The 25,517-nt window shown below is 40.4% G+C and overlaps 2 long non-coding RNA genes across 3 annotated transcripts; both read left to right on the forward strand.

Moving 5' to 3' along the window:
• Positions 1–288: 288 nt before the first annotated feature.
• On the forward strand, positions 289–3,919 carry LOC131538418 (uncharacterized). 2 transcript variants are annotated; one of them, XR_009270579.1, is made up of 5 exons: positions 289–529; positions 802–885; positions 1,168–1,230; positions 1,927–2,020; positions 3,745–3,919. It is a non-coding gene; the product is annotated as an uncharacterized LOC131538418 (long non-coding RNA). The 2 variants fall into 2 exon arrangements; XR_009270580.1 differs by having other exon boundaries at positions 802–880.
• Positions 3,920–21,541: 17,622 nt separating this feature from the next.
• Positions 21,542–22,141, forward strand: LOC131538423 (uncharacterized). Its single transcript, XR_009270586.1, has 4 exons — positions 21,542–21,630; positions 21,709–21,801; positions 21,890–21,963; positions 22,039–22,141. It is a non-coding gene; the product is annotated as an uncharacterized LOC131538423 (long non-coding RNA).
• Positions 22,142–25,517: the final 3,376 nt, after the last annotated feature.

A 25,517-nucleotide genomic window follows, 5' to 3' on the forward strand; every position in this document is an offset into this window, starting at 1 on the left:
ACTATATGGAACCTCATCTTCGCCCTATTATACTACAAGGAATATTGTAATTGTGTAGTTCTCTGGACACTTAACTTTTCTGCTGTTCATTATTTAATTTTATATATGGGGTAGTCCTGTTTTATGTAAAAATCTGAGCTATTTTTTTTTTTTTTCTGTTCTTCGTTTGTTTTGAGTGTTGTCTTGTTATCTTTGTAAAACAGTGAAAATTCAATAAAAAAAAATAAGTATAAATTAATTTAATCTAAAAATTAGCTTAATTCATGATTTCTAACAATCACGTTTGCTTTATCTCTCTCAATATTAATTAAATAGCCTTCATAACTAAAGATAATATAATAAATACATAAATCTGCTTCATATTAAGCATAGATCAATCCTTTTAAAGAAATTAATTTTACTCGAGACAAAATATTATTTTTCAAAAACCGCGCGCATTTTTCAGTCAGTCACATCCGCCCATCCCCCACAGCTCACAGTCACGGGATCACAGCAGGACGGCTTGCGACACGGTCACGGAAAATAACAGGTAAGCATTCACTTCTGTATTCTTATTTAAAGCACTTTTGAACGTTATTTTGTGTTTTGTCAACTTTATCTGAAGATTAACCAGCTCAGTTATCATTGTAATGTTAGCTAGCAAAGAAGCAAGGAGCTAACAACCAACCACATCAAAGTTATCAGCAAGTGTTAAATATGCAGTGTTATACACAACAGTTTGTCAGTGATAAATTAAGATTTGTTTGTGTTTTTGTGTGTGTGTGGGTGTGTGTGTGCGTGTGTGTGTGTGGTTTCTCACAGCTGGACACAGACAAACTGGAGAGACGGCTGACAGGAAGATGTCGTCATCTCTAACCGTCACTCGCGCCACAGTTCTCAAGTAAGGTAAAGCAAAGCAAAGACATATTCTCTGTATTACAATACGTTTAAACTTTTAGTTAATCATTATTTATTATCCGCTTTGTCAGTTTCATGTAGAATATCCATGTGATGCTGATCAAGTTTACTAAATCCGCCGAACGCAGTGAACAAAGGGTCTGAGGAGCATTTATAATGGCTGTTTTGTTAACCTTAGTTAACATTTTACACAGTTATTTGCTCCTCACTGTCTTTCTTAAAATTCATACTAACAAATTGTTGTCATGCTTTTGAAATCAATCTTTTCAGTGCAAATGCAGCGAGGGGTCATTTGCAACAAGACGGCTGATACTAATATGGGCCTAAAATAAAGTAAGTAGTATTCACATTAAACAAATTGATGGGCTTTAGTGTTGTACAAGATGTAATTTGTCACCTTATAAACAGTTATTTAAATTCATCGTTCTTCAGTTTTTATATTTTGATGAATTGCTATTAATGCAGATGTAATGATGACCAGAAATGACCAGCAGCACAAATGTTAAGTCTTCTGAAGCAATAGTATACTTTTGTTTTGTGAATATTAGATTGAAATTTAAACCTAAATATTGATCAAATCGTGAATAACGTTACACAATACAGATGAAAAACAACAAACTAACATCCCACAAGAATGACATCTAAAGACCAGTCATGTTTGATGTAATGTAGTGTGCCACCAATTTGATTCAGACTGAATTGGCAGAGTGAATAACATCTTAAATTTCAGTTTGTCTGTCATTCCGTCAAAGTCTTTTGGTATTTTGTGTTGGTTCAGAAGAATACCAGTGAAGTCTTAAGTTCTGATTATAGTTATACATTTATATACTTAACTAACATAGTTAATAAAACTTCTACTTTCCCTTATCCTGAAGTTGCTTTGTTTTTTTTTATAAAGATGTTAGGTAATTGCTAATGCTAAGTTTGTAGTGGTTAAAAATTGTCTTGTTATGATTCATAAAAATAAGCTGTCCATAAATGTTGCTTAATTGTGAGTTAAATTTATCTAATTTTGTGTTTTGTCTTCAGGGACAATAATGGCATCAGCCATTCAAGTTATGATCCTGGCAGATCTACTACTATCTGAAAAGTAGTCTCTGCAGATATTGTCAAGATACACAAGGTAGGACACATGTCAGGACAACTTTATATTTACTTGGCAATACCGTATTGTCCCGAATATAAGACGATGTTTTTTTCTTGGAAATACATCTGAAAAAACGCGGTCGTCTTATATTCGGGGTCTAGACTTTGACATGTCAGTAATACACCCACAACAATAGGTGGCGCCAAAAACGCATAATACGAGTGTGCCATGAAATATGTAATGTAATGTGTGTTGTAAAGTCGTGACTGTCATGTTAGCCTGATGGGACCAAACTTCCTCTGTAAGTGATTTTAAAACATAAGACTACACCCAGATTTGAAGACTACAATAAGATTTCACTTCTACTGATAATAAAATTTTGGTAGGCTACTATGAGATGGATAGCCTAAATGTTATATAATTCAGATGGGCTACCTGTTATTTCAATGGTATATCAAAAAGTGTATATTCTTCAGTGTCATTGTTGGTACATTTGACCAGTATTTACCATACTTTCAAAACAAATTAAAATAGGAAAAATATGCAATTTGAAAATAGTTTAAGAAAAAAAATGAGAGAAAACAGAGAGAGAAAAAAAAAAGATTTGGTTTTCAAAAAGCCTTTTTCCAAAAGGTACATCTGGAAAAAGGGGGGTCGTCTTATAATCAGGGTCGTCTTATATTCGGGACAATACGGTATTTAAAAATTTTAGCTGAGATCAGCATAGTTAAAAAAAAAAATTAAATTCTGTCATGGTTTACTCACCCTCATGTTTTTCCAAATTCATTTTTAATGAATTTCATTCATCTTCAAACAAATGTTTTTATTTTTGATATTCATTCATCATTTTTGTCTTTCCATTGGAAGTCTAGACAGTCTTTATTTTCAAGCTTCTAAAAGTTTATAGTTTAGGCTTTGAGACATAATAATAGCTACTTATACCTTCTGTTATTTATCTTGTTTCTGAATACCTGTAAAATTTAAAGGATTAACCAACAACTTACGTGTAACTTGTTTTTTTGCTCTCAATGCCATTTTGACAATGCCTTTTTTTTAATCCATGCAGCATTTTTTTTAAAGGAAAACATTACAAATGATTCTTTAACAATTTAACTGATGTATTAATAGCAAAAATTCTTACTGTCAGTTAATGGTTCAATGCTAGCATACCTACCCAGAAACACCTACTAGAACCTATTAATCTTACCTGTTTTATCTCTGAGTTTCCTTCCTTAACTGAGTTCATGTAATAGTTTATTAGCTAATAACATGTAACAAGGCAACTTTGCCATTTAATAACTTTATTGATAACTTCTAAATGTTATCTATATTTGAAGGATTTTCCTGTTTCAAATTGGTATAAAATGGAAATTGCAGTTGACTTAACTACCCTATTATGATGTATTTCCAGTAGTGTGCATGTGTATACCTATCAAGATGAATAAATTAGGTCAATTTATGTTGACCTAAAAAAATTTTTTTGGAAATGACACGATGAAAATGTATTATTTGAATGTTTATATTTTCTTAATCTAATGATGCTTCAGAAGACGTTTTCTTAATGCTGCTATGAAAGTAGCTTGTCAATGAAAGTAACATATGCCAAGTCAAATGAAACTACCTTTGTCTCTTGAGTGATGTAATATTTGTAGAACTCACAGCACAGATCCTAATAAGTTTTTTGGCATAGCCACACTAATTATTTTATAGGCATTTTGTAATATCACTTTGTAACCTCAGCCAATCTGTTTACTTTATAGATGGAGCGTGGAGAGACAGGACATGGACCACAGTTTTTCAGCACCCACACACCACACTCAAATTCATATAGAAGTTCTCAATTATTAAATGTTAATATGATAGTTTATATTTAGCTGTGAAGTTATAGTTCATTGTCATAAATATTAAACTACATATTATTATTATTTTACATGATATGCAAATTTCACCAATTTGTTCAATGTGTTAATGAACTTTTAAAGTGATTATCTTTAATAATTCAGATACCTGTTGAAATGCACATGTAATTATATACTTGCTCGTATCTGGAAGGTTGTGTTAATAAAATGATGTTGAAAGCAAATGTTGCAATACTGCTAATCTTAAAATAACATTTTATTAAACTAAACTTTGTAATGTTGCAAATAAATGTTTTAGGATGTTGTATTTTTAAGAAAATGTAGGTGGAAATAAAGTTGTAGGAACATTATGCTAACCATAAAATAACGTTCTAGCTACGTTAAGCAAACTGGACATTTTAACGTTCTTGGAATGTTCCAAATAAGCGTTCATAGAACATTATATTTTTGTGAAATTTAGGTTGCAAGAACGTTGTAGGAACGTTATGCTAACCAAAAGTAACGTTCTAGGAGCGTTAAGCAAACTGGACATTTTAACGTTCTTGGAATGTTCCAAATAAGCGTTCATAGAACATTATATTTTTGTGAAATTTAGGTTGCAAGAACGTTGTAGGAACGTTATGCTAACAAAAAGTAACGTTCTAGAAACGTTAAGCAAACTGGACATTTTAACGTTCTTGGAATGTTCCAAATAACGTTCATAGAACGTTATATTTTTAGTGAAATTTAGGTTGCAAGAACGTTGTAGGAACGTTATGCTAACCAAAAATAACGTTCTAGGAACGTTAAGTAAACTGGACATTTTAACGTTCTCGGAATGTTCCAAATAAACGCGTTCATAGAATGTTATATTTTTAGTGAAATTTAGGTTGCAAGAACGTTGTAGGAACGTTATGCTAACCAAAAAATAACGTTCTAGGAACGTTAAGCAAACTGGACATTTTAACGTTCTTGGAATGTTCCAAATAAACGTTCATAGAACGTTATATTTTTAGTGAAATGTAGGTTGCAAGAACGTTGTAGGAACGTTATGCTAACCATCAAATAACGTTCTAGCAACGTAACGCAAACTGGACATTTCCACATTTTTGGAACATTCCAAATAACGTTCCCACAACCAAAACAGAACGTTACAAAAACGTTCTCAGAACATAAATTTGTTAGCTGGGTAACCTGCAGTTACAAATGCATAAATAATGTTTTGATATTTGAAACATAAAACGTTGAAAACTGATGTTTGAAATTATTTAAAAAAATGAAGATACTTTAAATGTGAAATTAAAATGGCCAGTAGGTGGCAGCAAGTCACTGTTAATAAGTGAGTCACTGCGATTGAACCGAATCATTTAAACAGTTGATTCATTCAGGAACGAAACACCGTCATGTTGCTCAGAGACGCAAAACTGTGCTGTGACTGTGTTTGGAATGATTTTTGTTGGAGAAATAGAGCAAAAGCAGGGAATATGGTGTCTAAAACGTAATCCCAGATAGCAAGCACAGTCGGCCCGATTCTGGCTGATGCCGGTTTCACACCGCACGCGTAAGCAGAGCGTAGGCAGCGCAGAAGCGGCGCGTATGCAGAGCGTGAGCAGCGCGCGCCCATTGTGCTTTCACACTGGCAGCATTTGTCACGCTGAACAGCGGCTTGTACTGCAATACAGACGAGCGTCATTTCTGTCATATGATATTTCCCCACGTTTTCCTCCGAACACTGTGCCATGTACTTTGATGTACGATATGGCCAGTATACTGTGATGCGACCCTTCCCCTCTGTCCCACACGTAAATAATATTATGTAGTTTACATGATAAACAAGTTTTCAAGATGTATATATTAAATAATTGCTGACCCTGTCAGGAAAAATTAGCCTATGTCTGACCCTTCTCACATTTTGTATGAGGAATATTCATTTTTGCCATCTAACAGCATATGCTAGATTGAATTGGCTGTGTTACATAAATATTTTGTGTATCAGTCTGTAAAATTAAGAAATCAAAATTGGGGCTTCAAACAGGCCTCTCTGGGCTCTGGAAAATAGAAAGGACTCACTATTCTAATGCACTGTAGCCATGTGTTTGTATTAAGGTGCGTCTATTGTATTGTTTGTTTATCGATGTGAATTGATGTGAGACAAGCTGTGAGATCCAAGACAAATTTTGGAATGAATTCCAACAATAAAGTGTAATTGGACTGAATAATTGAATTGAAAAGTAATATTAAAGCTAACAAATGACTCTAGTTTTATTAATTTAACAGACCTTTGAAGTTTGGGCAAAAACTCGTGGAAGTGATGTGTTTTCGTGCATTTTATTTTTTCATATGGTGATTGTGAAACACAAAACACATCACTTACATGATTTTATGGTGAAATTTGTTATTTTTAATGTTAATCGGGTCAATTTTGATCAAGAACAATGCACTGTGACTTTAATTCAGCGTACGCAGCGCAGCAAAAATAGACTCGGCGCCGAAACTATCGCGGCACTGCCGCTTCTGCTCTGCTCCTGCTACGCGCTGCCGCGCCGCCTCTGCGTGCGGTGTGAATGCTCTAATCTGTTAACATGCTTACGCGTGCAGTGTGAAACCGGCGTGAGTGTTGGCACTATCAGCTGGAGTCCGGGTCGGCTGAAGTACTGTCTCATGAGGTCGGACCGAGTCTGGCGTCTTGTAGTCGGACTAAGTACATTGCACTGTATCTGGCCCTATTGCAGCTTAAGTAATGTGAGTGATACTGTCTTGTTTGGTGCAAATGAGCTGTGACTCAGTAATTGATGATGATGATGATGATATTGGCCTAGTAATACATTTTATTTGTAAAGTCCATTTCTTACCTAGATTTTTACCCAGTTGATTTTTCATGATGATGATGACGATACAATCATGATAAAATAAATATTATTAAGTAAAACAACATAATAAAATAATATTACAGAAACAACAAAAATGATTAAAAAATAAATTAAAAAAAGTAGGCTACATAAACAAGTGGCTCTGTGGACGAACATAATACGGTCCGATTCTAGTGGAACTGAGAAAAGACCAGCCGTCACGCTGTTTGGCACCATTTATGAATATTATGCGGCAGACGGATATATATATACAGTATAAATATATATATATACAGTATATATATATATATATATATATATATATATATATATCTACAGCACACGGCCCGATTCTGTGGAGCGACAATCGGCCCACTTGCTTTGAAACGGCCACAATACGACTTTCGTCATCAATTTTAATCCCACAGAGCGCGAAACGGAGCTCACTTTCGTTTCCATCAACTGGTAAGTGGAGCATTATTGAATTTTGTCAAATGTGAATTATACATAGCACAATCAAAACGGTTGAGAAATTGAGCAACGAATTGTTAGCTAAACCGGAATTCTCCAATATGTTATTCTAGGTAAGGTGGTTAGTCAACACATTTTAATAGCAATAGTCCCAAGCTAGGCGCAGGAATCCTTAAAACTATCTTTTGACATAGACATAAAATATGATGTAGAACCTGGTCAAAAAGAACGCACACGCATAATCTTAACCCCAGACATTCCTGAGTTCCTCCCTCCATCGCAGCGTCGTAAAATTTTACAAATGACCAACACAACGCCCAAAGTATCTGACTAGCTTCCTGCCTGTTCTCCTTATCTTCTCATGAGACCCATGAAGCTGTGAGGAGAACATCTGGCCATCCTTTGAAGAACAGAATCTTCAATGTTGTTCCTGACCAGTTTACCATAAATAAAGTCGAATAAACAGACAGTACAAAGCACGTGGGATCTGGACATGCTCCAGCACAGACCCTCCCTGAATCCCCTGACTGCTTTTGACCATAATTCAATGATGGTATCAACAAGGAAAGACAGATATACGTTGACCAGACCTCAACAAACCTACAGCACGGTCAGCCTCATGACCTCATAACAAACCCCTTTTCTTCACCGCATTCCAAGAGAATACGCGCCTCTTTTCTCTTCTTCTCCAAAAAGAAGCACCCTAACTTTTATAGACTTTGCCAAAAGGACAATCAAGAAAAGACTGCTGCTATTAAAGCAATATACTCAAGAGACAATATATATATGAATGTGGTATTTTATGTTTTGTTTATCTTGCTGTGGTTATTAGAATTTAGGATTTTTTAATCTATGACTTAACCCGTTTAGTAGGTAAAATTATAGGTATTCGATATGACAAATACCTCATGTTTGATATTGAATTAAACGTTATTTTGATTGCAATAAGGTGATAAGGATGAATGTTGACTTTTAGCATCATAAGGTATGATTATAACACTTTATAGACATCTGCTAGGATATTTCCTCCATGTGACATATTTATTAGCAGATAAGGTATGCACGAAAAGAAGCCGTGCTGGGCGGGGCTCCGCCCTACAGAGACAATGTGATTGGACCAAACAATGAATGGGATGGACTCAAATCAGTCCGATAAAAACAGACACCCAACTTTGCAAAGTGTTGGACAACTGGTGGAAAACTGCAAGGAAACTTGGCTGAAAGCTTGGGCGTTGCCCCCTGATCGCACTGCGAAGCATTCGCAGACTTAACATCTAGCCGATCATCTCAAAGGACACTCTGTCCATGTCTGACCAAAGTAACTTGCAAAGTCTACAGCGTAAGAACTTCAAAACCAATTGCCATTCACGCTGCCAGGAAGCCACGAATCCAAAGAGGATTCCCCGAGTGACGTCACGCGACAACAACACATCAGCGCGAAAGTCCAGGACTGCCCTCCAGCAACCACCCAGAGAGAAGAACAGCCTTCAACTCAACTCAAAGCAAGTAAACAAACAAACAAATCTCTAATTTGCTGAGTTGAATTGAATGAATCGTTAAAAGATAACGATAGTTGAGTCTTCTGTTTGTGACGCCTTCTAGGTCGTCTTTATTCTCAGGAAAGAGAAGAGCTTAACTTTCTTCAAACTGCTTTCATCTTGCCATAACGTGTGTATGTGTGTGTATGTGTTTTGTTTTGTATTGTATCCTAGAATAGTAAATAAACTTTCGATTCATTTTTAATGAATAGTCTGGTGCCGTGATTTTCAAATATTAAATTATTTGCCAAAGATCGTGTTACCTGTTGCTCATATATTTCCCAACCAATCCTGTATTGTATCGTATCCACGAGATAAAACAGAATTGCTAAAATATACTGTATTAATACTCGCTGGTCGAGTCGTTAATAAGGTATAAATGACACATTTTTTATTAATATCAATCAATCAGAACAAAATCGAATTTCTAAAATTTGATTCCCTAAAGCTGAGATTATAAATAAAGGATAAAACCTTACAATGAAGAGGAAAAGAAGACATGTGGCAAGTATTTTGTGCTCCGGCCGTCTAGTGCAGTTATTAACGTTAATTACAAAAAAAACACACTGCCAGATATAGGCCTAACTTACTATGTTCTTATAGCAACCATTTAAGCCAACAATAAACATTTGTGTTGCCTTAGAAGTATTTATGGTTTAATATGAACTTACTTGAGTGGTTTAGTAAACTTTGACTGCATATAGTGTTAAGATGTATTGTTTTCAGTAACGTTAACTGGTGCGAAGCTGTGGAGGGCATAACTGCAGCACAGTCATGAATATTTATCATGTCAAAAGAAGAAAAACAAAAATATGTGAACAAACTGCAAGTTTACAGCACCCGTCGCAGTATTTCAACCACTAAAAAACAACGGGGACAGTTTTAAGCACTTCATCTGAATCCGTCATTTTGACAGGAGAGTTAACATGGGTGGACTTGAACTTGAAAAATGTTGTGTACTGACGCTTTTCCACGGTTGTAAAAAGTAAATCACTTTCTGATGTTCAGTAAATATGAAAAGATGATCAGTTCACGTTATTTTAAAGCTAAGACTTTGTTTCACACCAGAAGTGACCTGCTCTCACTGCGTGAGAACATCATGTGAAGCATAAGACTGCCTTGACAGATGTGGCAACAGTAACTAAGGGCGGGTCTTTGCGAAGGGTCAATTACTCATACTCTGGGTTCATCTGCTTGTCTGTATAATACGCATTAGCAATGAGGTGTAGCCTATACTGAATTTGGTCTTTTAACATAACTGTGTCACTGCAGGCACCCGCTCTCCAGGTGGGCATTCAAATAAGTGTGCAAAGTCACGTAAATAGATGTTTATGAATTTATGAATAGATGTTAGTTGATACCACCCATTGTTGAGAATATAAATAGTATTTTTATTCAATAAGTAATGCATAAAATAAGTATAGAGTAACATAAATGAATGTGTTAAATTATTTTACAGTACAGTAAAAGTACAATTTTAAGTTGTACTTAATTGCAATTTATATTAGTTATTTACATTTAAAAAAAATGAATTAGGCTAGCTGACTTAAATAAAAAAAATGGGGGTTCAATAAAAAAATGTTTGGGAAAAAAAAGCATTAAAAATCTAAAAATAATAAGATTAATATAATACGTATTTAACATTTTAAGATAAATAAAAGCACATTTATACAAAAAAAAAAAAAAAAACTAGTTAAAATGTAATAAATATTTGGGGGACGTGACATCTTAAAGATTGAAAACCCCTGTACTAGAACAAATTAAATAACAATTTAAAAGGGCCCAGAACTTGTATATAGCTTTAAAAACACTGGTTGCATCCTTGAATATACAATACACACTGAATAAATAAGTGTTTTTAATACAAGTGCATAATTTAGTTAATGTCAATGTTGATTAATGTTGATTTCTCACTTGTCTTTTTCCTTAGGTTAGAGAAAGACAAAGGTAAAAACATGGATAGACATAGTCTTAGAAAACGAGCAGTGAAAAGGGTGAGTTCTTTACTTGCTTCCTTTCCTGATGAGATGCAGATCACTGAAGGTGCAGAGAATGCCACTGTGAATATCACAGAGGAAGACCAGAATCAGGGTGATCAGGGTCAGGCATCACAAATTTGTGACTGAAGATGATTCACAGAGTGATGATGACATAGAAAATGTCAGTACATCACTAACTGAGTCTTTGTGTGACTGGGCAGTTCATTTCAGGGTGTCTTTAGTAGCTTTGACTGCACTTCGGTGTAACGGTGGCCGCTGCCCTAGCTTAAATAAGCTCTAAGGGAAATGTTCGGGCGCCAGTCAGGACTAATCCTGACCATTTAAATTAACTCAGGATAGCAAAACAAAGGCCACCTGTTACAATATTAATTTACAAAAAACAGTCAAAGAAAAAAACTCTGTTCACAAGGGGAAGATTTATTCCACGATGTCCATGAGATGAAAAAAAAAAACAAGAAGAAAAAAAAACAGTTCACCACTTCAGTTCACTTTGGAAGCCGGGCAGAAATTGCGTCACGCTAATTCAAGTTCCCCACATATGCAGATTCGCGTCCACAATCATAAATTGTCCATAAAAAGAGAGAAAGAAAAAAAAAGAAACATAAAACATTGTTCATTTCATAGTTAAGGAAAAACATCAAACAATAATCTTAAAGCAAAAAAAAAAAAACATTAACACTATGTAAATACAATAAGCACATCGAATGTGCGGAAGTGAATGTTGTGCGAGTGCGTGCGTGTATAGGAGTGAATGAATGAATGTGTATATATTGGCGGCTTAGAGGTACTGACCACGTTTGCAGTCATAAAGGAAACTGGAGAGTGTTTCGGGTTTTGTCCGACACCAGGACAGGTGGATGAGCAGCCATCACTTGTCTTCAGAACAGCTTTACTAACAACAGACGATCGTGATGTGCAACGCTTGAAAGTCAAGTGAACTCCGCGACGCACCAGACATCACTCACAGGAAGCAACAGTTCGACAAGTTGCAGTCTTTCCACGTCACACGGTAATCCCTTCACTCTCACTACTGCAAATCTACTGATGACGCAAAATTTCTCGGGTACTACACACTTCCTTATATCCTCCTTCCTTCCGCCGTTAATTGAACACTCCACCCCCAAAACACACAAAGTGAAAATAAAATGATATCGGTGGCACGGATTTTCCGCATTGCCACACTCTCCCCCCCTGGAAGTAAACAACCCATGGTTGTTAAAAGAGAAAACGAATTAGAAACCTAGGAATTCTTCATCATCAGAGGTTTCTTGAAATAAGTTAAGGAGTTTTTGTTTTTCCTGGGACTCCAATTCCTCTGCTGTTGGATAGCATGGTTTGAGGTTGCACACATGTGCTGTGCGGACGTCCTCTCCAGTGTCTTCCAACGCTATCTGATAATTCAACGGGCCTAACCGCTTTAAAACCCGGTAAGGACCTTTCCACTTGGGGGCCAGTTTTGCACTGAAATTATGTTGAGCACTGGACTGAGGAAAATTTCGTAACCACACACGGCTTTTTCCTTCAAAGGAGGCTTCACGGCGGGTTTTATTGTAACTTCTGAGCTGTCTTTTTTGGGCTTTCTTGCAACACTCCTCTGCCTTCAATTTCAGTTGCACTAGATGGTGGACAACATCATATGATGGTGTGGATGGCGAAAGGCTCTGAACTTGGAGTAATTTATCCATGGGGCTTTTCAGTTTTCTCCCTATTTGGAGTTCTGCAGGGGACATTCCAATGCTTTCCTGCACTGCTGAATTAATTGCAAACCGGAGTTCAGGTAAATGCTGATCCCACTTCTTGTGGTTGTCATCCACGTAAGAGGCAATCATGCATTTTAGGGTCCGGTTAACTCTCTCAGTCATATTCGTTTGCGGGTGATATGCTGTTGTTAATTTTTGGGTGAGATTCCATTTTGCACACAGCTCTTTGAACATGGAGGAAACAAATTGGGTACCACGGTCAGACAAGATGAAGTCTGGAACACCCCACCGGGTAAGGATTTCGGTCCTGAGAATCTTCGCTATGGTTTGTGCATTTGCATGGCGCATGGGAAACGACTCAACCCAGCGAGTGAAGTAATCTACAAAAACCAGAAGGTATTCATGACGTTGTGTGCTGCTTGGCAACGGCCCCATTATGTTGACACCCACCATTTTGTTGGGTTGCGAGATGGTAATGGGTTGTAGCTTCCCAGCCGGTTTCTGATTTTCACTTTTAAGTGTTTGACACTTTATACAGTGCTTAACATAATGTTTGACATCAGTCCACATCCCTGGCCAGGAAACAACATCTTGTAGTCGCTTGTAGGTTTTTCCTTTAAGCGACCTCCATGGCCGCTTAAAGGATGGGAATGGTAGTGATGAAGGACAGCTGGAATAAGACTGCTAGGCAGGTATACTCTGTAGTGAACTTGGCCATTTGACAGGTGGGTCTTGTGATATAATTTGTCCTCCACAACTTCATATTTGTCTTTTAGATCACTGTTATTGTTCTCTGCCAATGCTTTAAAAACATTTATAATCTCAGGATCTTTCTGTTGTTCCTCCCAAATTGACACAACAGAGACTGGAAGCTCAATATCCTCCTTCTGGCTGGAGTACAAGCTGCAACAAGGTAAGCTGGAAATCCTAGACAAAGCATCAGGTGCTACATTGAGTTTTCCTTTTCGGTATTCAAAAATCAAACCTTTGCAAACGTAGGGCCCATCTAATGAGACGGCTGGTGGTTTTTGGGGAACTTAAGACCCACTGTAGTGCAGAATGGTCAGTGACTACGGTGAACATCTTGTGCTCCAGGTAATGTTGCCATTTCTCAAGTGCCCATATGACTGCTAGGCACTCTTTCTCTGTAGCAGAGTAATTTGTCTCAGCTTTGTTAAGGGTGCGGCTTGCGTATGCAATGACTTTCTCCAGTCCTTGAGCTTTCCGTTGCATTAATACAGCACCAAGTCCGGAATCACTGGCATCGGTGTACACGATGAACGGTAGTTGGAAATTTGGATGGCCAAGGATAGGAGGTGATGTGAGATGTGCCTTTAACCCTCTGGGGTCGACAAACGCATATATGCGTTTTGAGGCAGATTTTCCTGATAAGGCCAAAATAAGCTTGAATTACTCTGCCATTTTTGATCGTACAGATAAGAGCAATAAACCATTCGAATCTGTAAGGGGTCTACTTTTATTTGTATACACTCATCATAAAAACTAAACTTTGTGCTTTTGAAGAATAAAGAAAACAAACAGGGTGCGCTCTCCATCTTCTCCGTCTCCGCGAACTGCTTTTTGAAACACGTCACTAAAATGAACTGTAACTCAGCAAATACTTCACACAGAGACATGAGAAATATATCTATAGAAAGCTTGACATGTCTACTGTTAAATGAAGCAAGTCTTACCGAAAACAAATATTCTGTGATAAAGTAATCCGTATGAAACCAAAGACATGTTCAGTTTTTCCGTCTGGTCTCATTATCTCTAATTAGGTCACGCCCACGCGCTGCTCGCGCTATTGTTATTACAAATCGCAACGCGGCATGTAAACGCCCACACCACCGTAAACAAAGCAGCAACGCGCTCATCTCGGATACTTTTCAGTTTTGGAAGAACACGCTGTGAGGAAAAAACCTTGTATTTACCCCCAGAAGACGCTGAGAGGAAAAAGTTTTTGTTTACCTCACAAACAGATCGCGAGCGCAGCTGGAGCCGGCGGAGGAGGAGATACTTTATATCGAGTAAGTAATGTTTCTTATTGGCATTCGATAATGTGTTGTTGTGACAAAGTTGAACGCATTTACTGGTGAACTTGTCCCAAACTATAACTCCAGAATAAAATGTGTAAAATTGAGTGCAACTTTTTGAAATATGATAGACAACCTTTCATTGCATTTAAATGTTGCACGACGTGAGGATAGTTATATGTTCTATGCTTTATTTATTTTGAATAGTACAAATATGTAGGCCTATATATTATAATAAATATAATGTACTGTTTTTGCTGTACTTTGGATCAAATAAATGCAGGCTTGGTGAGCTGAAGACACTTCTTACTGTTACTGTTCTACACAAATCTTACTGTTTAAATAATTTGACTGGTAGTGTATGTATTGTCACCATGTTTGCTTTGTCTTTGTCCGTTCATTGTGTTGCTCACTTTGTGTTTTGTGTTTTCTCATGAAGTTTCTGCTGTCTCCCGTTTTCCTGGGTTCCAGTTTCCTGACACTATTTTGGATATTGCACCCACGATGTCTTGACTCTTCTGTTGTTTATTTGTTTGTTTGTTCCTAATTAACGAGTTCGTTTGCCCATATAATCATTGGGAAATAGAGTAAACTTATTTGGCTTGCTGTCCACTGATGGGTGGCTCGATGAAGCAGTTTCAACTCGAGCTCTGATAAACCCCCCAGGGACATGGTATAAGGTGATTACGAAGGGCAAGGTACCTAAGGAGAAGGTGGAGATTGGGGAGGTGGAGGGATGCTAGAGCAGCTGAGACTGGAGAGAGGTAAGCAGCTGCTTATATACTCCGGCTGTTGATTGAAAGATTAGATGGGCTCGCTCCTCCCTAACTTACGTTTAGGAACTTCATTTAACGAGTTCATTTGCCCATATAATCATTGGGAAATAGAGTAAACTTATTTGGCTTGCTGTCCACTGATGGGTGGCTCGATGAAGCAGTTTCAACTCGAGCTCTGATAAACCCCCCAAAAGTGAACGAGATATTTGAAGATGTAGGTGCTCGGGATACCTCAAATATTGAAGACTAATGGTGATACCCCCCAAAATACGTGAAATTTAAAGATATAAAGGATGGTGGTGAGAGAGCTGCGCTTGGAAGTTTGATTAGAGTGCATCTCGCTACTGAACTGCTGCGGCAGTGTATTTTTGGAATTACTCCTGCGGGAGTATCTCAGGACTGGAAGTTTGAGTGCGGGGCTGGAGAACACCCCGCCGTACATCAGTGCCATGGAGCCCTATGGAGTCAGATATAACAAGGGGCTTCCCCAGATGTCACGGATGGGGCAGGGTGTCCTCGGTCCGGAAGGAAAAGCAGGGCCACTGGACGTCCAGCGAACCCGCCCCGCCGCAGAAAGAGGGAGCCCCACGGTGAACAGATAAACGTAGGGCTACCATCCTTCCAAAGCGAGGGTTTTGGATCATGTGAGGACATGAGGGCCCACTGCGCCCCAGGGACAGATGAACGTGGTACCTCCAGTCCGCTTGTTCGGATTGGAGGGCTCTCACTGCGGTCTAAACGGGAGAGCCTCCATGGTTAATAACATGGAAGATCACACAGCGATTCAGAGAGGGAGAGCCCCCACTGCGCCCGAACGGAAAGCTCACACTGCGATTCGACCGGGAGAGCTCCCACACGTTTTGAAGGAGAGAGCTCCCTATAAGAATCAAGGGAGATCTCATTCTGCCATCAAAACGGGAAAGCCCACACTGCAACTCGAACGGGAGAGCCTAGATGATATCTGGACGGGGGAGCCCACACGGCGATTCGAATGGGAGAGCCCACTCCAAGGGTGGTGGCTGTCACCGATCCGAAAAGGGAGAACTCTCACTGCATCCAGATAAAAGAAGGGGAGCCTGGCAGGGCTAGGTAGGCGAGAACATGCGAAATATTGGGGGGTCCGGACTCAGAAGGGTGCTAATGATTGGTGAGTTTGTCTAAAGTGATGAAGATCGGTTCGAACATATGATTCGAAGGTATGAGATGACCAGCGACCCAGCATTTAATTTGGTGTTCGGAAAGACCGCTCTGGGCTGCTGTGGTGGCTGCCCCTATGCGGAAAGAATGCTTGTAAAATGGCATTGACAGAAAGGGTATGGAGGTGACTGAGGGGGTGGTCTAGAGGAATAGGAGTTCTGAATAAGGAGGAACTGGAGTTGGGTTGGAGTCTGCCTCCGGGGCCAATGTTCTGAATTTCTGAAAAAGAAAACGAGATAAAGCGTCAGCGATTTCATTTTGATGACCGGGAATATGTTCAGCTTTAATGACAAATTGGTGGCAGGCGGAGATCCAAACTAGACGTCTTAGAAAGGGCATGATTTTTGGAGCGTTAGAACGGCCTTTGTTGATACAGTGGACGGTGGCTGAATTATCACAATGGAACAGGATGTTTTTGGTTGACCATTTGGAGCCCCAAAGATAGGCTGCTACTACTATGGGGTATAGCTCGAAAAGGGCAGTTGATTCGGCAGCTTGACTAGAGTTGGAGAGCTCAGGTGGCCAGGTTGAGGCGAACCAACGTCCTCTATAGAAACCTCCGAAACCTGTGGAGGGGGCAGCGTCAGTGAATAAGGAGATATCATAAGGATGTGACAAAAAATCATCGTGGAAGAAGGTTATCCCATTCCAATTCCTTAAAAACGTGATCCATAATTTCAAGTCTGCCCGACATAGTTGGTTTAGAGAAATTGTTTGTTCTAGACGGGAAGCTGACGTAGCTAGAGTTAGCAGGTGGGAAATGAAAGGCCGGCCTTGGGGAATTATGCGCATGGCGTAATTTAAATGGCCAAGAAGCGAAAGCAAGTCGCGCTTGCTGCAGTGATTAGAATCTAACAAGTTTGAAGCGATTGTGATTATTCGATCAATTTTTTCTTTGGGAAGGGAGGCCTGGAATTTGACAGAGTCGAGGAGGATACCGAGAAATTCCAGGAATGTAGAAGGGCCCTCAGTTTTTTCGGCAGAGAGGGGAACTCCTAGTTTTGAAAACACTGATTGGATGAAGGTTAGGTGTTTGGCTGCGGGAAAATGACTTGGAGAAATGACGAGAAAATCGTCAAGGAGATGGATGAGGTATGGGATGGCGTGATTGTTTAGTAAGATCCAGCAGAGTGCTTCGGAAAGCATATCGAATATCTTTGGACTGCTTTTACAGCCAAAGGTAAGACGAACCGCGAAGTAGAATTTCTCCTGCCAACGAATGCCGAACAGATGCCAGAAATTTGGGTGGATGGGCATGACTTTAAAAGCGGATGTTATGTCGACCTTTGCTAGCCACGCTCCACGACCGGCATTTTTGATGAGGATGATAGCTTGGTTGATGTTGTGATAGTGTAGGGAGAATTCGTCTAGAGGAATTAGACTGTTGATACTGGGATGGGAATTTCCGTGAGGAGCGGAGAGATCAATGATGAGTCGTTTTTTGCCTGAAAATTTCCTGGTGGCTACTCCTGTAGGACTTATGCGAAATAATTCAAAGGGAGGAGAATCGAAAGGGCCAATCATGAATCCTGAATCCAATTCTTTTTTGATGAGGGCTTCAACTGTGTTAGGTTCGGCTGTTGCAGATTGCAAGTTATTGCAGATCATGCTAGAATTGGGTATGCTTTCCAAACTGGTCAAAACCTTCTTTCAAACCCGAAAGAAGGAATTGAGTAAATTTTGGTCTGGGTGATTTCCCAGTTCACTAGCTAGTGAAGAAATAATGATAGGAGAAGAAAGATACTTTTGTAATTTTTATTAAAGTTAGCAGACGAGCGAACAGGGCAAATAGATCGTGCATGAGCTCCACCACAGAAGTTACAGACATGGAGGAAGCGGCATCGTTGTCTGCTGCAGCCTGATGAGTTAAAGCTGTTACACACTTGTCTGCCTGACGCTGAAGTGAAAATCTGGTCACGATCACTTCTAGAGCGAGGGATGTATGAGGTGGATTTTGGAGCTTGGGATATCACTGGATTGGTTGAAGGATCAGGGTTGGTTAGGGGACATTCTGAGGTTGAATGAACAATGGATCTGCAGATGGCGCAGGAGAGGCTTCGAACTCCTAGAAAAACTCGGTTGTACAATTCGAGGTCCAGAGCTCCCCAATAAGGACATTGGTTCCAGTGGGTGACGCGGGCTGAGCATTTGGCTGCGAAAAGCTTATGGTAGGTATAAAAATGACTACCTCCGAACGAGAGACTGAGCTCTGCTACGATGGAGAGATAGTCATTTAGTTCTCTGCGTCTGTTGGGAAATGAAGTGCAAATAACTTCTGTGTATCTACTGAAAGCTATGCAGAATTCTGCCAGTGTGAGAACACGTTTGGATTGAGGTATGGAATTTTTTAGATTTATGGTTAAAGGGCCACAGTCAAAAGAGCGGTGGGATTCATTGGTGGGAACGGAAGTTAGCAGAGAAGGAAGATCAATATCTACACCTGATAGAATTAGGGAACGGAGGTGAGATGAGACTGGAGGTGGATCCATGGCGACTGCGTTGGGAGGAGCTGGAAGAAGGACTGCTGTGGCAAGAGAATGGGCTGGCAAGTGGATTAGACCTGAGGAAGAAGATGGATGCTGGGCAGGGAGCCCTAGAAGTGACTGTTGTCCGAGATGGCAAGGAGGAGCTGAAGCGAGAGGAGAGGGAGGGTTAGCAGGGAAGAGGGGGGGAAGAGTCCTTTGCGGAGGCAACCTCGCGTTAGGGACTGCGCCAGGGGGAACATTAGGAGGAATTTGAGACCCAGAAGGGAGAAGAAGGGGATGAGAAGAATTGACGTTAAAGGATAAAAGAGGGGGTGGGATCGCTAGTGAAGGCAACCTCGCACTAGGATCCGCTCTCTGAGTAGGGGATGAGAAAAATGAAACCGTCTGAGAGGAAGTTGCGCATGGGTTATCAATAGAAGGAAGGACGGGAAAAAAGGTTGAGATAGATGCGTCTTGTCTAGGAAGTGAAGAAGCCTGTAAAAGAGAATTTGTGAGCGTTGGAGGAGCTGTGGAACTGTTTCTTGCGGCCGCTGTTGTTGGCCGGGCGGAAAGGCCGGCGGACGAGGAAGTACGTGCAGCTGTAGTTTTCCCCCCCCTTGTCTTTGCCGCGGCCTCTGGATTAGCGCGCTGAACGCGTTCGGAACGCCGAACCGGAGGAGACGCAGGAGTGAATGGGGACTGGTTCTTCTTTTTTGAAGTTGAGGAATTTGTTGGGATGCTGGAGCTGTTATTGTGATTAGAGAGTAGGTCGTAGAGTTGAGCTTTGGATGATCTGCGGGAGAAATGAAGTCCGGAGTTGGAGAGGGCTTGACGTAGGCTGTTGACAGACCATTTTGAAATGGGTGGAATCTGAGAAATGGCGGCAGTAGAATGCAGAGATGGACGAGGCGCAGTTACCGCTGGCGATCTTGAAGGTGAAGGAGAGAGGAGTCTTCTGGAGCGTGGTTTGTATGAGCGCTGGATTTTGCGACCGAAGCGCTCAGAGGGAGTCTCCTGACTTGGTTCCGTGCGTTCCGATGATACGCGAGTTGCGACTGTAGGTGTCTCGGGGCAAGAGAAAAGTTTGTCATCTGAAGGGAAAAGCTGGAGCTCGATGCGTTTGACATGGTTCTGAACAGCACTACCGGATGATGCTAGAGCAGCTGAGACTGGAGAGAGGTAAGCAGCTGCTTATATACTCCGGCTGTTGATTGAAAGATTAGATGGGCTCGCTCCTCCCTAACTTACGTTTAGGAACTTCATTAAACAGTTTAACTGCACTCACAAGTGAATCTCAAGTTATTTTATGTGATAGTTATATGTATACACATTTCTTTTTTCCTCACATTCTTTCTTGTAACTCTTCTCTCTCAGTCACACACCTGACTGAATGGCTCATTATGGAGCTCATTATGCGGGCCTTTGTCTTCTCAGGTGTGAGTCACGCCCTCTCGCATAGAGCCTTTCCACTCAAAAATTGACTTAGAATTTTTAAATCAATATATTGTTTTCTGTGAGCAAGTAAACAAGATGATTTACATGTCATTTTGAAGCAAATATTCTAGGCTACAAGATCCAGTTCTCAAAAGTCTTGTGAACAAATGTTCTGTATGTGTTTTATGGCCTTATTTCAGTGACTTCAAAATTTTAGTTTTTCACTAGCCACGCATAAACGTTTCTTTCTCAAAAACAAAATCATGTACATAAATGCTGCTAACATATTATTGTAGCCATTTATATGTTTATAAGCAACTGAAAAAAGCACAAATGTAAGGGCATGTCAAAACTTCTCCAGGCCCCCAAAACACCCTTAGACCCCAGAGGGTTAATTGTTCAAAAGCTTCCTGGCATTGGGGTGACCAGTGAAAAGAGTGTCCCTTCTTTTTCAGTGCATTGATGGGTTCAGCGATCTTGGAGAAATTTGGGACAAAGCGGTGATACCATCCAGCTAGTCCAAGAAAACGCTGGACCTCTTTGATGTTCCTTGGCACAGGGTAAGATCTGATGGCCTCAACTTTGGATGAGTCTGCTGTGATGCCATTGATGCTAACCACATGTCCCAGGAATGTAATTTCTGTAAGGCAGAACTTGCTCTTTTTAAGGTTTATGGTCAATCCAGCTTCCTGCAGTCGATTGAGAACAGTTTGAAGGTCCTTGAAGTGCTGAGCTACAGATAGTGAGTATATAATAATATCATCGATGTAGACAAAGCAAATGTTTCTTCGTAAGTCTCCCAGTACTGTTTCCATTAACCTCTGGAATGTTGCAGGTGCATTTTTTAATCCAAATGGCATGACATTAAAGTGGAAGAGCCCTGATGGAGTGATGAATGCTGTCTTTGATTTACTCTGGGGGTCCATAGCCACCTGCCAGTAGCCACTGTTGAGGTCGATGGTTGAAAAGATGGCTGCTCCAGACAGAGATTCAAGGATCTCGGTGATGTTGGGAAGCGGGTAAGCATCATTCTCAGTGATGGTATTAAGCTTACGGTATTCTACACAAAATCTAAGGCTGCCATCTTTTTTGGGAACAAGGACGACAGGTGAGGCCCAGCCAGAATGTGAGGGTTCTACAATTCCTGCATTCAACATCTCCACAAGTTGCTCTTGTACCACTGCTTGTTTGGCCGGGGACATGCAGTATGGCCGTTGCTTAATGGGCACTTGATATTGTGTATAAATAGTGTGTTGTAGGACATCAGTACAACCTGGTTGAAGGGTGGACACCTGAGTGTTGGACTCCAGAATTCTCCTCAGTCTGTTTTTTTCAGCAGGTGGTAAGTGTGCTTCACTTACAGCACTATCAATTAAACATTGTGCATCTATACTGACAAGTGGTGATGATCGGCATACAGGTTGTGGTGGAGGGATTGAGCTTAACAGTGAAAGGCTTTGGTTAAAAGTCTTTACATGTGGTCCCGTCTTTTGACGTTGAGGGCTGATATCAGGTACACTCGCATTGCCAGGTTGAAATGGATGATCTTCTTGTGGGGAGGACTTAAATGAATATTTACTGTCGATTACATTAATTTGTAGGCCACTGAAGAAGATGAAATCCAGTCCCAGAACTACAGCATAGGCGAGTGCTTTAGGGGAAAGGACAGCGACAGGTAAAGTGAAAGTGTTGTTGTGAATGTGGATTGGTAACTGCAACCATCCTAAAGGCACCTCTGCTTCGCCATTAGCCAAATACAGTGGACCGCAAGACCAAGATTGGAGGTTCTCTTGTGGAAAGAGATTTTTCCACAAACTCTCATGGATCATGGTGTAGCTGGCCCCTGTGTCCATGATGGCCTTTCCAGACCACCCACCAATGCGGATTGGAACGATCAGTTGTTGTGGGATAACAACAGGTGAACCAGGTATTGGTGTAGGGGGTGATTTCTTGGAAGTTGACAATCTTTTATTTGTTGTGGCTGTCACAGAATTACTAGTTGCTTGACCTCCAGACTTGCGGGAATGAAATGATCGTTGACTAGTGAAAGGATGTTGCTGTTTTGCAGGTTGGTTTGCGGATGGGTTGGCATAAAGTGGACAACATCCAGGTGAGTGATGTCCCTTACATCTCCAACATTGCACTTGGGGTTGGTCAGTGGGTTTAATGTTTTTGGAGTTACTTCCTGCGGTGATTTTCTGCTCATACATTTTTCATATTGCCTTTGCTGCTCATGGTCCTTCTCTAGCTGATGTCCCAGCTTTACCAGCTCCTCAACGGTGCTCACACGACTACGTAGCTGACTAGCGAGGTAAGGTTTTACATTTTTGAGAATCATTTTTACTATTTCATGTTCAGTTAGGGAAGGTTTCCATCTTTTGCAAAGAGCTCGATATGTAAAGGCAAAATCTCTGATGGATTCTCTCTCTCCTTGATACCTTGTGCGGACTCTTTCAGCCAGCTCATCTTCGTAGTCTTCGGAGAGGAAGGCTGAGAGGAAAGCAGTCTCGAATTCGTTCCATGTCGTTACTGAAGATCGGGCGACTTCCCACCAGTCACGTGCAGTGCCGTGGAGTACGCTGCGGAAGGTTGCCAAGAGGTCGGTCTCTGCAAGTGGGTGCAATGCCAAGAAGTCCTGACACCTTGTTAGGTACAGCAGAGGATCGGCGTCATCCGACGGTCTTCCAAATGTGGGAAAGGTCAATTTTAAATGGTCACTTTTTCCAGCAGGAATAGGAGGACACTCTGGGGCATTTTCTAGTGGTGATGGGTGTGCGGTAAGTATGGCACTGGGTGGTGGTATCCCTTTACTGTGGTGATCAGCCATTTCTTTTCCTTGCCGTTTGACTTCCTCTATGTTTGTTTGAAGCTCATTTACTTGTGTTGTTAGCTTGTCAATTTGAATGATGCACTGATTACATTAAATGGAGAGCTGCTCATGATCCTTTTGAAGGTTCTTTTGTGTGGCTCTGATGTCTCCCTGAAGTTCGACCTGAAGTTGATCCAGCATGAAACGGACTTCAGAAATAAACGTAGACTCCACTTTTTGTAGCTCTTGTGAGATCATCACTTTCATGGCTTTGATCTAAATTGGCTAAATCTGCTTTTGTTGCAGTTAACGTGGTGAAAATTTGTTGCTGGTTAGCCTCCATTTTGGCAGTCAGGTCTCCAAGTTGTTTTTCATGATGGGAAGTGGCTGTCTTTTGCTCCTGGGCGAGTTCGTTCACAGCTTTCTCCTGATGTTTCATGAAATCAAACAGGTTGTCCCAGTTACCTTGAACTTGCGCAGTCAAATGGTGAATTTCTTTTCCAGGAGTTGGGAGGTGACCAGGCAGGCGATGCTGTGACACTGCACATCCACTGAAACTACACCATCTTCCTCAAAGTTGCATAGGTTCTGGCTGAAACAACGCAGTGCCACCTGGAGGCAGGGAGGCAAAGTGCACCTGAGACTGGGGATGGGGACTGCTGAACTGAGTTGGGGTGAAGTGGAAAGTGGAAAACTTGAACAAGAATGGGTCTTGGTTGCACAAGGGGCCAGACTGGAGTTGCTATGTCTGGGGGAGGTTCAATTTCCACAGATGTTGAAGGTGAAGGAGGGATAGTGGCCATGTTTGTATGGTGTTGTTGCTTGGCAATGTTGTGTGAATAATCAGTAAATGAGATGAGTGAATTGGAATGACTATGTCTGTTTTTTGGGGCACCAGGGGATATAAACAAAAAAAAAAAAACACAGAGTACAGTTTCCACAGTCTCAATTTTCACAAATATTTTTTTCACAGTTTTTCACACAGCACATTCAAAATGCAACATCAAGTTCCCAGTAATTAGATTTCACTTCAATTACCCAATTATCTTGGTACCTTTTCCAGCTGATACACTTCAGTCAAACAAACGCATACAAAAAATGCAACAAAGTTTCTTTTAAGGCTCACAAAAGATATCAGTTAACAATTAACCATAAGGTTTCAATAATTCCCCAACACAATTCAGATTCAAGTGTTCATGTGTTCAGGTGTTCGAGTGTTCAAGTGAAAGTGTTCATGTCAAAAGTGTTCAAGTTAAAGTGTTCAAGTCCCTGTTCGGGCGCCACTCTGTAACGGTGGCCACCGCCCTAGCTTAAATAAGCTCTAAGGGAAATGTTCGGGCGCCAGTCAGGACTAATCCTGACAATTTAAATTAACCCAGGATAGCAAAACAAAGGCCACCTGTTACAATATTAATTTACAAAAAACAGTCAAAGAAAAAAACTCTGTTCACAAGGGGAAGATTTATTCCACGATGTCCATGAGATGAAAAAAAAAAAAAAACACAAGAAGAAAAAAAAACAGTTCACCACTTCAGTTCACTTTGGAAGCCGGGCAGAAATTGCGTCACGCTAATTCAAGTTCCCCACATATGCAGATTCGCGTCCACAATCATAAATTGTCCATAAAAAGAGAGAGAGAGAAAAAAAGAAACATAAAACATTGTTCATTTCATAGTTAAGGAAAAACATCAAACAATAATCTTAAAGCAAAAAAACCCCATTAACACTATGTAAATACAATAAGCACATCGAATGTGCGGAAGTGAATGTTGTGCGAGTGCGTGCGTGTGTAGGAGTGAATGAATGAATGTGTATATATTGGCGGCTTAGAGGTACTGACCACGTTTGCAGTCATAAAGGATACTGGAGAGTGTTTCGGGTTTTGTCCGACACCAGGACAGGTGGATGAGCAGCCATCACTTGTCTTCAGAACAGCTTTACTAACAACAAACGATCGTGATGTGCAACGCTTGAAAGTCAAGTGAACTCCGCGACGCACCAGACATCACTCACAGGAAGCAACAGTTCGACAAGCGGCAGTCTTTCCACGTCACACGGTAATCCCTTCACTCTCACTACTGCAAATCTACTGATGACGCAAAATTTCTCGGGTACTACACGCATCCTTATATCCTCCTTCCTTCCGCCGTTAATTGAACACTCCACCCCCAAACACACAAAGTGATAGTAAAATGATTTCGGTGGCACGGATTTTCCGCATTGCCACACCATTTTGAGAGTTTATCATCCTTTCCTACCAAAGGATGCCAGAACTCTTCTACATACTACTACCTCCTACAGCATCCAAGTTGTTGCTGGTGGTACTTACCACTACGTCAGCATTTTGAAAGCTTTTGCAAAAAGCATGGAACGCATCTGGTCTCAAATTCCAAACAGGCATGAATTTAAATTGCAGCTGT

The sequence above is a fragment of the Onychostoma macrolepis genome, chromosome 04, assembly GCF_012432095.1.
Source record: "Onychostoma macrolepis isolate SWU-2019 chromosome 04, ASM1243209v1, whole genome shotgun sequence".
Classification (NCBI taxonomy): domain Eukaryota; kingdom Metazoa; phylum Chordata; class Actinopteri; order Cypriniformes; family Cyprinidae; genus Onychostoma; species Onychostoma macrolepis.